The 12,775-nt window shown below is 40.7% G+C and overlaps 1 long non-coding RNA gene across 1 annotated transcript in view; it reads left to right on the top strand.

Annotated features, from left to right (window-relative positions):
- Positions 1 to 2,860: 2,860 nt before the first annotated feature.
- Positions 2,861 to 12,775, top strand: part of LOC121402100 — a 64,475-nt gene continuing 54,560 nt past the window's right edge. The window contains exons 1-2 of the long non-coding RNA XR_005966542.1: positions 2,861 to 2,997; positions 10,437 to 10,664. This is a non-coding gene — a long non-coding RNA (uncharacterized LOC121402100). The remainder of the gene's footprint in view (positions 2,998 to 10,436; positions 10,665 to 12,775) is intronic.

Consider the following 12,775-nt stretch of genomic DNA (forward strand, 5'->3'; position numbering starts at 1 on the left):
ATTATGTTAAGTCTCACATTATGTTAAGCCATGTGACCATAATCCTATATGTTTATTGGGTGCCATTATTGGGTCCAAGGCAATTTGCAGAGAAAATAAACTCTGAAGCTTCTCAGCAAGTGTCAGCCTTTGTGGTCACAAGGGCGGTTTAATGTGCTTCATATTTTGATGAAATGACTTGTGTATCTAATGCAGTCGCAATCAATAAGAGACTCCTTGAAGAAGGAGGATAAATTACTGAGGAAGTGATTTGTGCTAAGCCAGCATCTTCTTTCATCTCAGTAATAATGCCTCATTATTTATTTTATTATTATGACATCATTCCTCCCATCTCTGTAGCAACCTTCGCTATGTGGGGTGTTACAGTTATCAAACATGCGAATCCCTAGTGATGGGTGAATTTCTCCTGTTTCGCCGAAAAAAATTAGAGTTTCACAAATTTTTTCGAGAATTTTATGCCGATTTCACGGGAAATTCACGCGAAACGTCAAAAAATTCAAGGGAAACTTGTGAAACTCGAAACGCATCAATTTTGAACGTGCGTCCGAAAAGTTGCTGGCTTCAATTTTGACGCCGGTGTTAAAGGGGTTGTTCACCTTTCAGATAACTTTTAGTGTGATGTAGAGAGTGATAGTCTGAGATAATTTGCAATTTTTTAAAAAAAATTTATTATTATGTTTGAGTTATTTGGCTTTAAATTCAGCAGCTCTTCAATTTGCATTTTAAGCAGCCCAAATGACCCTAGCAACCATGCATTGATTTGAATAAGAGACTGGAATATGAATAGAAGAGGTCTGCATAGAAAGTAGAGAAATACAAATTAGCAGCAACAATAAATGTGTAGCCTTACAGAGCATTTGATTTTTAGATGGGGTCAGCGACGCCCATTTGAAAGCTGCAAAGAATCAAAAGAAAAATAACTATAAAACTATAAAAAATAAATAATGAAAAACAATTGAAAAGTTGCTTAGAATTGTTCTATAACATACGAAAAGTTACCTTGTGAGGCAACTTTGGGCAACTTCGGAAAACGAAGTGCATTGACTGCCATCCCACCAGCGATTTGCATTCTAGCCAGTGGGAGGCAGTTCGGGGAGATTAGTCGCTGGGCGACTAATCTCCCCGAATCTGAGCATGTCTCTGCCTGGAATGCTGGGAACTATAGTCCATATAAGAAAAAAAGGCACCCACCACCTCCAGTGCCCCCCACCCCAGTTACCACCCCCCTGCCACCACTTTACAGCTCGGACCTCACTTTCTCCGGCTGCAATTGGGGGGGGGGCTGGAACCCACATGTCCCAGTGGAGGGAGTGGGCCTTGGTTGGTTGGGGCCACAGGGCCCATTGGGTTTTTTCCCAGTTTCTCTACAGCCCGGTCAAACCCTGACTGCCTCTTCCATGTAGTACACCCGGTGCTTGGTTTAGAGAGGTTCAGCCACTTCCCCATCAAATTAGTACCAAGAAAAAACCAGCCTAGCAGAGGAGATTTAAGCAGGTGGATCCCCTTTGCAGGGTCGGACTGGACATTGGGGGCCAACGGGTTGTGGACCCCCAGCACGTGGCACCACAAATTGTTTTTTTTTTGAGGGGCAAGCAAATTGGGGGAGGGGGTCTAGGCCAACAAGGACCCATGAAGGCCAGGGACCACCAGGTTTTTTCCAGCTGGCCCAGTCTGACCCTGCCCCTTTGTGATTTATTAGTGAAATGCTGTAGTCCAACAACATCAGGGTTGTATGCTTGAAAACAATATTGTTCAACAAAACTTTTCCCAGCTCTCCAGGGCCCAATGCTCATTAAATTGCAAAATAATCCCCCAATCAGAATCCCAGTTGATGTGTTTAATTCTGGCTCCATGTTCATTGCTCCTGCATTTGGAGTTGGAAGCAACAGGCAGCTTCCCAGCACTGAGCATGTCTGTCCTTCTTCTCCATGTGTGATCCCAGAGTAATATAATGACTCCAACATGGCACAATAATCTCTGTATGTATATATATATATATATATATATATATATATATATATATATATATATATATATAGTGATGGGCGAATTTTATTCGCCAGGCGCGAATTCTCGGCGAATTTGCGCGATTCGCGCCGAGCGAATAAATTCGCGAAACGCCCGCGAAAATTCGCGGTAAAAATTCGCCGGCATCAAAAACGAGACGCCGGCGCCGTTTCGCGAATTTTTCGCCGTTTCGCGAATTTCGCGCGAAATTCGCAAATTTTTCGGTGAAGCGAAACGGCGCAAATTCGCCCATCACTATATATATATACACACAAACAATACACAAAAGCCATGAATATATTGTGAATTATATCCTTATAAACGGTAAGTTCTGATGTCATGTTATAAACGGCGAGTTCTGATGTCATTTCTGTCACATGACTCACTGAAACTTGTGTATTATAATAAATAAATAAAGTACCCCCTCTTGTAAAATATAAGGATATTAGAAGTTCCATGACCTGTATAAAAACACTCGGCCTACAGCCTCGTGTTTTTATATAGTCAAGAAACTCCTCGGTAACTTATAATATCCTTATATTTTACAAGAGGGGGTACGTTATTCACTAAATATATATAGTTAAATGCAGGACTAGGATTCTATAGAGCAACATTCTGAAGGCTGAAATCTGATTTACACTCCTCAGGTGCACGGTAATTGATATACACATTTCATAAAAAGGCAAAATATTTTTTGAAAAAAATTCACACTACCGGTATATTCAAAACTTTTGAGTTTTGTTTAAATTTTTTTATTTTTTTCACAAAATATCTCGGTGTTTTTATGAGATGCGTACATCAGTTACCGTGCACCCGGGGAGTGTAAATCAGATTTCAGCCTTCAGAATGTTGCTCTATAGAATCCTAGTCCTGCATTTAACTGCACACAGCAAACCCCACCCACTATACATTCTGCAACAAAATCAACAATCCTGACACAGCTCCCAGTGGGCGGAATGAGCATCCCCTGCATCTGAGACAGAAGCCGAGGTAGGTAACAGCATGTTTAATCCACTGCATGATGCGCAGAGAATAAGACTGAGAGCAGGAATAAAGACATTGCACACAGTCATGTTCCTAATGTGATTTAAGGACAGGTCTCCTGGAGTGAGTGGGAAACTCTCTGCCATGTTGCAGGATGGTACTAAAATACTGGAGATAACCTGCACTTTCATATTAGCGCTTTTCTCTGTTGCAACAAACTCATCAAGTATCATCGGCTTAAAGGTGCAGAATGCATGAATGATTGCGACATCGACTGCAGCACTTGGGCTACTTGGTTATTATGCCCATTGATCCCGATCCAGTTCCCAGAAATTGATTATTATCTGCTATACTCAATTAGACTTCAGACGACTTACACTTTTAATGCATTGTATATCATATGGTATAAATCTAATATTACACATCTATTATCTGGATAATTGGACAGTACCTTATTCCTCATGTTAAAAAAGCTGCATGAAGCCAGGTTGGTTCCCCATACTGCATACCGACCATTGCTGTAAAGCAAAAAATAAACACCCCTCCAATCTTTCCCCATTGGAAGACCTTCTGAGTGCAAAACCATTCTTTATTTATAGATACACATAGACAGACAGGGATGGAGAGATCTGCAGTAAGAGCAGCATAATTTAAAAAAACAAAAAAAACAAAAAAAACAAAAAAAACATTATTGTGTTACCTACACCCATTGGCTATTGTAAGGGGTATTGTACCAAAAAAGGTTGCCTAATTTTAACAGAATGCAATTATTTGCAACTTACTAGTATACGTTAATTACAACTGTGCAGTTGATTGTAAATCTAAGTTAGAGCAGTATCTGTCCTGCTGTTTATATTCTCTGCTCTGCTGATCCTGACTTCTGAAACAATCTAGTTGAAGTTGTATGGCGCTGATTTACTAAAGGGCGAAGTGACTAACGCTGGTGTTACCCAGGGGTACTTCGCCAATGAAAAATGCCGCTCCTGTTACTTTAAGAGCTGAATTTCTGGCAGTTAGGCTCTCTGCGCTAGTGCACTGGCCCTCTCTGCTGCCCTGGTGGGACCCCCTCATGCGCAAAAAGGTAAGCCCACAGGGGAGGGGGGGCGGCAGAGGGGCCAGGATCGCCCCTGGTGTTACCGCTTTCAGGCACTTTGCCAATTTACTAACGGGCGCAGGCATAACTTCGCTAGCAAAAGAGACAGATGCTAGCGGTCATTCGCACTCTATCGCTAGGCGAATTTTCACTCTGGCGAATAGATGTTACTCTACAAATTCACTAAGATGCGGATTTTACTGAACGTTACCTCTTTCGCCAGATTTGCCTTCGCCAGCTCAGACCAGACGAAGTCCATTGGAGTGAATAGATCTTCCTCAATCTTCTGTTACTTACTTCATATTTTTAGTGGAAAAAGTCCCAAAAAACACTGGTGTCTTTCTTTTTTCAGAGTGATAGGCTGCAAAAGTCCTTAAAATGTTTTGGGGTAACGGGGTTCCCCCCTACATTTTCTTACATATGTAACATAAACTATACAGTGGGCTCATGTGTACGGCAATATAACAACTCTATTGTCTTTATTAAGGTTCCCTGGACTTGTGTAATGTAATGTATTTGCTGCAACATATACGTCCATTCAACTTTATAATTTCCCACCGTATGCAAATTAGCCTGAGTGAAGACCTCTAACGAAGTTGAGCTATAATTGAATGCTAGCGCATTTTTGCTTTGATTGCTGAAGTAACGCTAGCGAAAATTCGTTGCATTTTAGTAAATTAGTGTTGTCTGAGCCAATTTTCACCTGGCGAATTGTTGCGATGGCTGCGAAGCTGCCGCTGGCAAATTTACATTGCTTAGTAAATTTACCCCTATATTGCATTATTTCTGTAATAACCAGACAGACACAACTTTATTTAATGCAGGGTAAGAGGGGAGGAATCCTTGTCAGCTACTCTGGTTATTACTTGTACTGCAATAAAGATGCCTCCTGTATCAATATATATATATATGCCCTGGAAGACTGTTAAGGTGGCCATAGACGCACAGATAATATCATACGAAACAAATTTTCGTCCGATATTCGTTGCGTGTATTGCGGAAAAAGAGACGACCGGTATCGGCAGAAGACTTGGATATCGGTCGGCTCGTCGATCGGGCTGGACGGAAAATTTTGATCGGGTGCCTTTGAAGGGACACAAACATCGGCCATTGCTAGTGCTGAATGGTCAGATACAGGTAGAATTCTATTGTTTCTTCCCGTATATCTACCTGTACATCTGACGATTAGGCTCGATTCAGGGTATTGAAACGAACGATCTTTCTTGGAAGGATATTTTCCAAGAAAGATCGAAATTGTTACGTCTATGGCCAAATTTACCCCAGCTTGGATCCACCAACCAGATAAGTCCTTCCCCACAACACAATCCAAAGTAATGAATTTGTCCAAAATGCGAATTTTGACGCTGGCGTTAAAGTCAATGGGCGTCTGAATAATGTTGACGCCCGATGGTTTTGATGCGAGCTACTTTTCCAACGCGCGTCCAAATTTTTTTGACGCAGGCAAATTTTTTTCTGCCAGTTTTGCAAAAACGGAAATTCGCCTCAAAATTCACGCCTGCCGAATTTATTCGCCCATCACTATTTATAAGCTTAAAGATATGCCACCTTCAAACAAGTCTTTCATTCACAATGTAATAACAGGTTTACCCTGCACAATACTCGGTTTTGTTCTTATCTGTGAATTTTTTTTCCCTAATTCTGACTTTTATTTGATCCCATTATTTAGACCAAATGAATAACAATTCCCAGTATTTATAGATGACAGTATCCGTGCCCAGGAATGAGCATTAACCTGGTTAACTTGTTATATCATCATCTGATGGAACCCCTAGGTTATTTTGTTCCAAAAGCCCTTCTATTACCTTGGATTATTATAATAATGAACAAAAAATATATACATAAGATCAGTAATTTGCAATTAATTTCTGAAGGAACATATCCCAGGGCAACAAAAATGCATTTCAGTAGATAAATAATTATAGGGCCAGACACACCCCAGACAGAAGTGCAAGAGCAGTAAGGAGCACAAAAGTCCCTCATTCATGGAGCACTTCTTTGTGGAAGATTATAGAAAATCTGGTGCAAGGTGTAGAGAGCAGCATTGTTGGGTGCAAGACCTGTCCTATGGAAGTACAAGGCCCCAGTGGCCCCTGGAGAAGGGACAGGAGCGGGGGGATGTCTATGTGCCACTTCTAGTGATGGGCGAATTTCGCTTCACCGAAAAATTCACGAATTTCCGGCGAAATTTGGCAAACGGCGAAAAATTTGCAAAACGCGAATAAATTCAAGGGAGTCAATTGATGCCAGAAACAATTTGATGCGCATTGAAGTCAATGGGCATCTGTTTAATTGTCACTGGCGTCCAAATTTTAAATTTGCCGCAAATTTGTGCCTGGCAAGTAAATTCACGCATCACTTGCCACTTCCTTTCTGACTCTCCTGAATACAGAGCAACACAGAATATAGTAGTTACACAGGAAAATACTGTAAATGGGGATCAAATCAAATGCCATTTATAGCTCCCTACATTACAATAGGATTTAAACCGCTCTCTCTCCTATAGAATCAGATATTTGAATACAGGCTTAAAGGAGAAGGAAAGCTACTAAAGCAGTTTATTGTCAATAGATTAGCCGCAATAGTACAAGCTATATTTATTCAATTTATTCTTCAGAATGCTTTACCATACCTGAGTAAACAGCTCTAGAAGCTCTCTCTGTTTGTTTAGGATAGCAGCTGCCATATTAGCTTGCTGTGACATCACTTCCTGCCCGAGTCTCTCCCTGCTCACTCATAGCTCTGGGCTCAGATTACAGCAGGCAGGTGAGGAGGGAGGGGGAGAGAGGAGCAAACTGAGCATGCTCAAGCCCTAGCCCTGGAGGTTTAAGATGAAAACAGGAAGTCTGATACAGAAGCCCATGAGTACACAATAGAAGGAAAGAAATGTGGTGTTTCTTTTGACAGAGGACTCAGAGCAGCATTACTTTGAGGGTTTACTGGTGTATTTACATAGACGTTTCTGATAAAGCTCACTTACTTTTAGCCTTTCCTTCTCCTTTAAATGTAAGAAGTATTTTTACTTTATGGAGTTACTGGTCCTGTAGCTGTTGTTGTCGGCATCTTTAGGGTTGTTTGGGGCCTTAATTATCGAATTGAATATAAATCTAAGTAACCTTCTGGCAAACATTACTTATAAGTGTAATTGCTATTGAAGACAGCATGCGTCTGTCTTTGCACTGCTGGTTCTGACTATTCAGTTAAATGTTAAAACAAAATCGTTTAAAGGAGACATACATTTTCTACAAAACTCACCCACCTAAGCCCAAACTGAATTACAGAGGGAAGAAATGTCTTCCTTTTAGCTCTGTGTCAAATATATAACTGTTATATAACTAAGGATGATTACTGTGCAGTTTTGGCTTTGTTATAATTTACTCCAGTTTCAAGATAAGACCTGGCGTGGGTACAGGTATGGGATCCGTTATCCGGAAACCCGTTATCCAGAAAGCTCCGACTTATGGAAGGGCCGTCTCCCATAGACTCCATTTTATCAAAATCAGAATTTTTAAAAACGATTTCCTTTTTCTGTGTAATAATAAAACAGCAGCTTGTACTTGATCCCAACTAAGATAGAATTAATCCTTATTGGAAGCAAAACCAGCCTATTGGGTTTATTTAATGTTTACTTTATTTTCTAGTAGACTTAAGGTATGAATTATGGAAAGATCAGTTATCCAGAAAACCCCTGGATAACAGATCCCATACCTGTACCAAGCAAGCTTTATTTTTAGCCAGGTTGATTAGCAATGCAGCCAGTAGATGGCGCACGTGCAAAACATTTACAGAGTTTGCCTTCTGCAGTGCAACACTAAAGCTGCTATGCAGTACTTGCCAATGCCATGCGTATAAATAATATACAGTAGGAAAATAATATCAATGACATCAGCACAAAATTAGAATTTAAATGGGACGTGCTGTATTTGTGATTTTTTTTTTATCCTTTGTTTTAACCTATTCTGAATCTTGCCTGTGCTCCGGTCCCCTCTCACTCACACACCTCCCAACATTTTGGAAATAGAAATAAGGACAAAAGGATTTGCACGGCAATTTTTTTCTGACCACTCCAAATTTTTGTGGTCACACCCCCTAATTACCATGTCCATTTTACAAAATTTGGCAGGTTATGAAAATTTAAATACACGTCTGTGTTTTTTTTTTTTTTTGTGTTATTACAGTTTTGCTATTGAAGGTGAATTGCCCTTTAAAGGAGAACTAAAGCCTAACTAAAGAAGTAGGTAGAAATGTTGGACATGATATTTTGTGCTTCTGTACCAGCCCAAGGCAACCACAGCCCTTAAGCAGTAAAGATCTGTGTCTCCAAAGATGCCCCAGTAGCTCCCCATCTTCTTTTCTGCTGATTCACTGCACATACTCTGTGCTGCTGTCACTTACTGAGCTTAGGGAGCCACTCACAATATACAGTACACATAGAATAGAAATGTCACAATATAAGGATGATTAGAAATTAATACACATAATTACTACATGGCAGCACAGAAACCAGTGCAATTAGCATCAGAATTGAATAATCAGCAAACCTGTAGCATCAGCTTATATTACAGCCAGGGAAGCTCATTTTCTGCTGGATAATTAGTGACGAGCCCTAAGCTTAGCTTCTCAACAGCCAATCAGAGCCCACTGAGCATGTGAGTGTCACAGACACTTTCCAAGATGGTGACCCCCTGTGACAAGTTTGAAGTCCTGGATCATTGCTGCTATTGACAAGCTGAAACTTTAGCCTCGTGCAATTAGTCCAGTAAATAAAATATGGCATTTTTAGCCATATTAATTTTTAGGGTTTAGTTCTCCTTTAAAGGGGTGGTTCAACTTTCTGTTAACTTGTAGTATGTTATAGAATGGCCCATTCTAAGCCACTTTTCAATTGGTTGTCATTACTTATTTTTTATTGTTTTTTAATTATTTGTCATTTTCTTCTGACTCGTTCCAGCTTTCAAATGGGGGTCACTGACCCCATCTAAAAACAAATGCTCCATAAGACTACAAATTTAATGACATTGCTACTTTTTACTATTTTCTATTCAAGCCATCTTCTATTCATTTTACAGTCTCTTATTCAAATCAGTGTATGGTTGCTAGGATGATTTGTACCCTAGCAACCAGATTGCTGAAAATGCAAACTGGAGAGCAGCTGGATAAAAAGTGAAATAGCTCAAAAACTACAAATAATAAAAAATGGAAACCAATTGCAAATTGTCTCAGAATATTACTCTCCACATCATACTTGGGGGGGGGGAATTTACTAAATCCAGAATGCAAAAATTTGTGATTTTCTTTTTATAAAATCACGAATTTTTCAAAATTTATTAAACCCTGAGGATGAAAAAGTCAGAATCTGAAAATCCGGCATCTCAGACCTGTCGAGGTTGCATATAAGTCAATGGGAGAAGTCCCAATGATTTTTTGATGTGCGCTGGGTTTCGTGCAATACCCCAAAGTTTTAGGACTTTTTGGGCAAAAAGCATATGAAATCTGAGTTTTTGGGTGAAAAAAATGAAAGATTTGTGAAAATCCGGATGAAAAATTCAAAATAATCGTGAAAATCTTAGTTTTTTCCCGCAAAGCAAATTTTTGCGAAATAATAACAATAATTATAATAATAGTAACAATAAATAAGCGTGGATTTGATCAGAGTTTGTAGCAGAAAATATTGAAATAAATTTGGACTTTGGATAAATTTGGATAAATAACCACCTTTAAGTTAATTTGAAGGTGAGCAACCCCTTTAAGCTGTAACTCTAAGTTCTCCCAAGAGACCCGCTTATCTTAAATTGTTACAAAAGTATCTAAATATCTATTCTGGGCTCTCTGCCAAAAGCCAATTAAGTCAGAACTTTGTAGTGTTCAGTGCAGGAGATCAAAGAGAAAGTCGGGACATTTCGGTAACAAATGTGGGACTACGTGCTGCGCCGTCAAAATTTGGACTGTCCATCGAAAAAACGGGACAGTTGGGAGGTATGCACTCTGATCCTTAAAAAAAGTTGCAGAGGTTAATACCAAGAAGCCAAAGAGGCATTGCCCGATAATAGTAGATTGGGTGAGTTATTCTAAAGGCCAAGCAAACAAAGCCAAGAACAAACCAGGGTCTTCTGGTTACCTAAGCAAACTTACTGTACATCCACAGGGCGGCCAACAGAAATTATGATGCCCTACGCTACTTAAGTGGCAAAGTCGTCTACATAGAGAGGGCCAGGATTAGGGCCCAAACTGGAGGTAGGAACAAAAGGCAAGTGGGGTGGTGGCATATGCCACAAAGGTTAGGGAAATGTTGGAGACCACCACAAGAACTTATCTTTTTCTTGTACCCCACTAGCTAAATCCAGAATCCATCCGCCAATCACTGAAGAGGCAGAGTAAGAAACCATGACTTGCAGTCAAATACAAGATGTATGACCGGGATGATGGATGGATATGTCCTAAATAATGCTGAAGACTCTCTACGAAACCTCTCAGTCTTCTCAGAGCTCCCTGGATGTCTACAAAGAGGTCTGGGGCCTATTCATTGAACATGACGTTTCATCAACAAGCAAAGGATGATATGGTAGGTCCGAATAATTCCGTTCAACCCATTTCCAGACTCTGTAGGTGTTTTGAATGTCCCGGATTTGCGGCAAAGCCACAAATAATAATGGGAGAGTAAATTCAGCAGGAGCAAATTTGCGGCGAATTTCCGCGTTTCATCGGTGAAAAAATTTGACTCGTCAAAGAAAATTGGGCGCGTGGCAGAATAGTCGCGTGCATAAAATTATTTGGACACCCATTGACTTTAATGCATTTGGACAAAATAGTGCACGTATAAAAAATGTTGCAGGCGTAGAAATTGATGCGCATCAAAATAATTTTGACACCCGTTGACAGTGCGTTTTGCAAATTTTTCAGCATTTCGCACATTTTCTGTGAAGCGAAACAGCACATATTCGCCCATCACTAGACACGAAGACCCGGTCCTAGGGTGGCAAGATTTCAGGGGCGGCATGACGCCCCAGTCGCACCATCTACGAATGCATCCTCAGTGCAGATAGGGACAAGTGAAGTGTGCCCATGCATGCTTACGCACGGGGGGCGGAGCAACAAAACTGAAGCCGGCCTAGGGGCTAGTGATGAAAAATTCACGAATTTCGCAAAGCGTCAAAAAATTCGCAAAACCACGCCGGCGTCTCGTTTTTGACGAGTTTTTGCCGCGAATTTTGGCGGGCGTTTCGCGAATTCATTCGCTGGCATCACTACTAGGGGCAGCAGACATACAAATCCGACCCTGAAAATGAGATTTCAATGGCCATAATGTTATGCCACATCACTGGATATCTGAGCCACAGCCAATCCACACAAGCCATTCTCAGTGATATGTGGCCACTTTCCTTTCATTATTAAATCCCCATAGTTGGGTGTTATGAAAAGGCCTACCATAGCATGGATGCTGTCTGCACGTAAAGGGGCCACCCAGGCTGATAGGCACCCATTATTGTGAGATGTATAAGCACAGCCTTTACTGTAGGAAGCAGGAACACTCACAAAGTTGAGATGAACAAAGGCACGCTTTATTGTCAGCTTCTTGCAGGGAGGCAGGTTTACCGACCGGACCACTGGTTGCCAATAGACTCTGTAATCCCCAACCTGTAGCTCATGAGCCACATGTAATATCATATTACAGAAACATCAAAAAAAGAGCAAATCAATCAAAAGTAAGAAACTGTATTTCTAAATTAACATTGCTGTAGTTCAGCGCTTTCTGGATAACTGATTTCTGTATAACAGATCCCATATCTGTAATTAAAGGATTGGGCTTACTCATCAGGCAGAATATAGATAAGAGATAGGGTTGCCACCAGTGTGGTTTTCAACTGGACATCAAAACTTTCTGTTCAGTTTACAACATTGAGAAAACTGAATGGAAAGTTAGTACGTTGCATCTAAAGGTGGCCATACACAGGGAGATCCACTCGTTTGGTGATGTCGTGATCTTGGTGGGCTATTTACACCTTCCCAACTTTCGGCCAAATATACACCCACAAACGGGCCAATAAGCTGCCGACACGGTCTGTTGGCAGCTTTTATCGGCCCGTGTATGGAGGCCTTTAGTGATGAAATAACCCCACCCTAGCATCAAACCTCCACCAACTTCAATGTGTCTGCCTCTCATGTCACCACTGCTCCACCCCCAATGCTATCCGTCCCACCCCCTTTGTTCTGGTTTAGGCACCAGCAAAAGTGGCAACCCTAGTCTTGATCCTGCCTCTGGATGTTCCTGGTCCAAAGCACAGTGCGCAGTTCCTGCACTTCCTCCTGCAGGGTAATTCTTCTACAGGCCAACCTTAGGGATGGCACCACCTGCTGAACTACAACATTGCCCAACTATTTACACCTCCTTACACGCCTCCCCTTTAAAAATCGAACATGTCCTTGTGTCTGTCAAAATAAATCCTTTCACATATTTACATGCATAAATCTGCCATACTGCCCGTTCCTTTTTGCCTTAAAGGAATTGTTCAGTGTAAAAATAAAAACTTGGGTAAATAGATAGGCTGTGCAAAATAAAAAATATTTCTAATATAGTTAGTTAACCAAAAATGTAATGTATAAAGGCTGGAGTTACATAGTTACATAGTTACATAGTTAAATTGGGTTGAAAAAAGACAAAGTCCATCAAGTTCA

Source organism: Xenopus laevis, chromosome 3S (assembly GCF_017654675.1).
Source record: "Xenopus laevis strain J_2021 chromosome 3S, Xenopus_laevis_v10.1, whole genome shotgun sequence".
Taxonomy (NCBI): Eukaryota; Metazoa; Chordata; class Amphibia; order Anura; family Pipidae; genus Xenopus; species Xenopus laevis.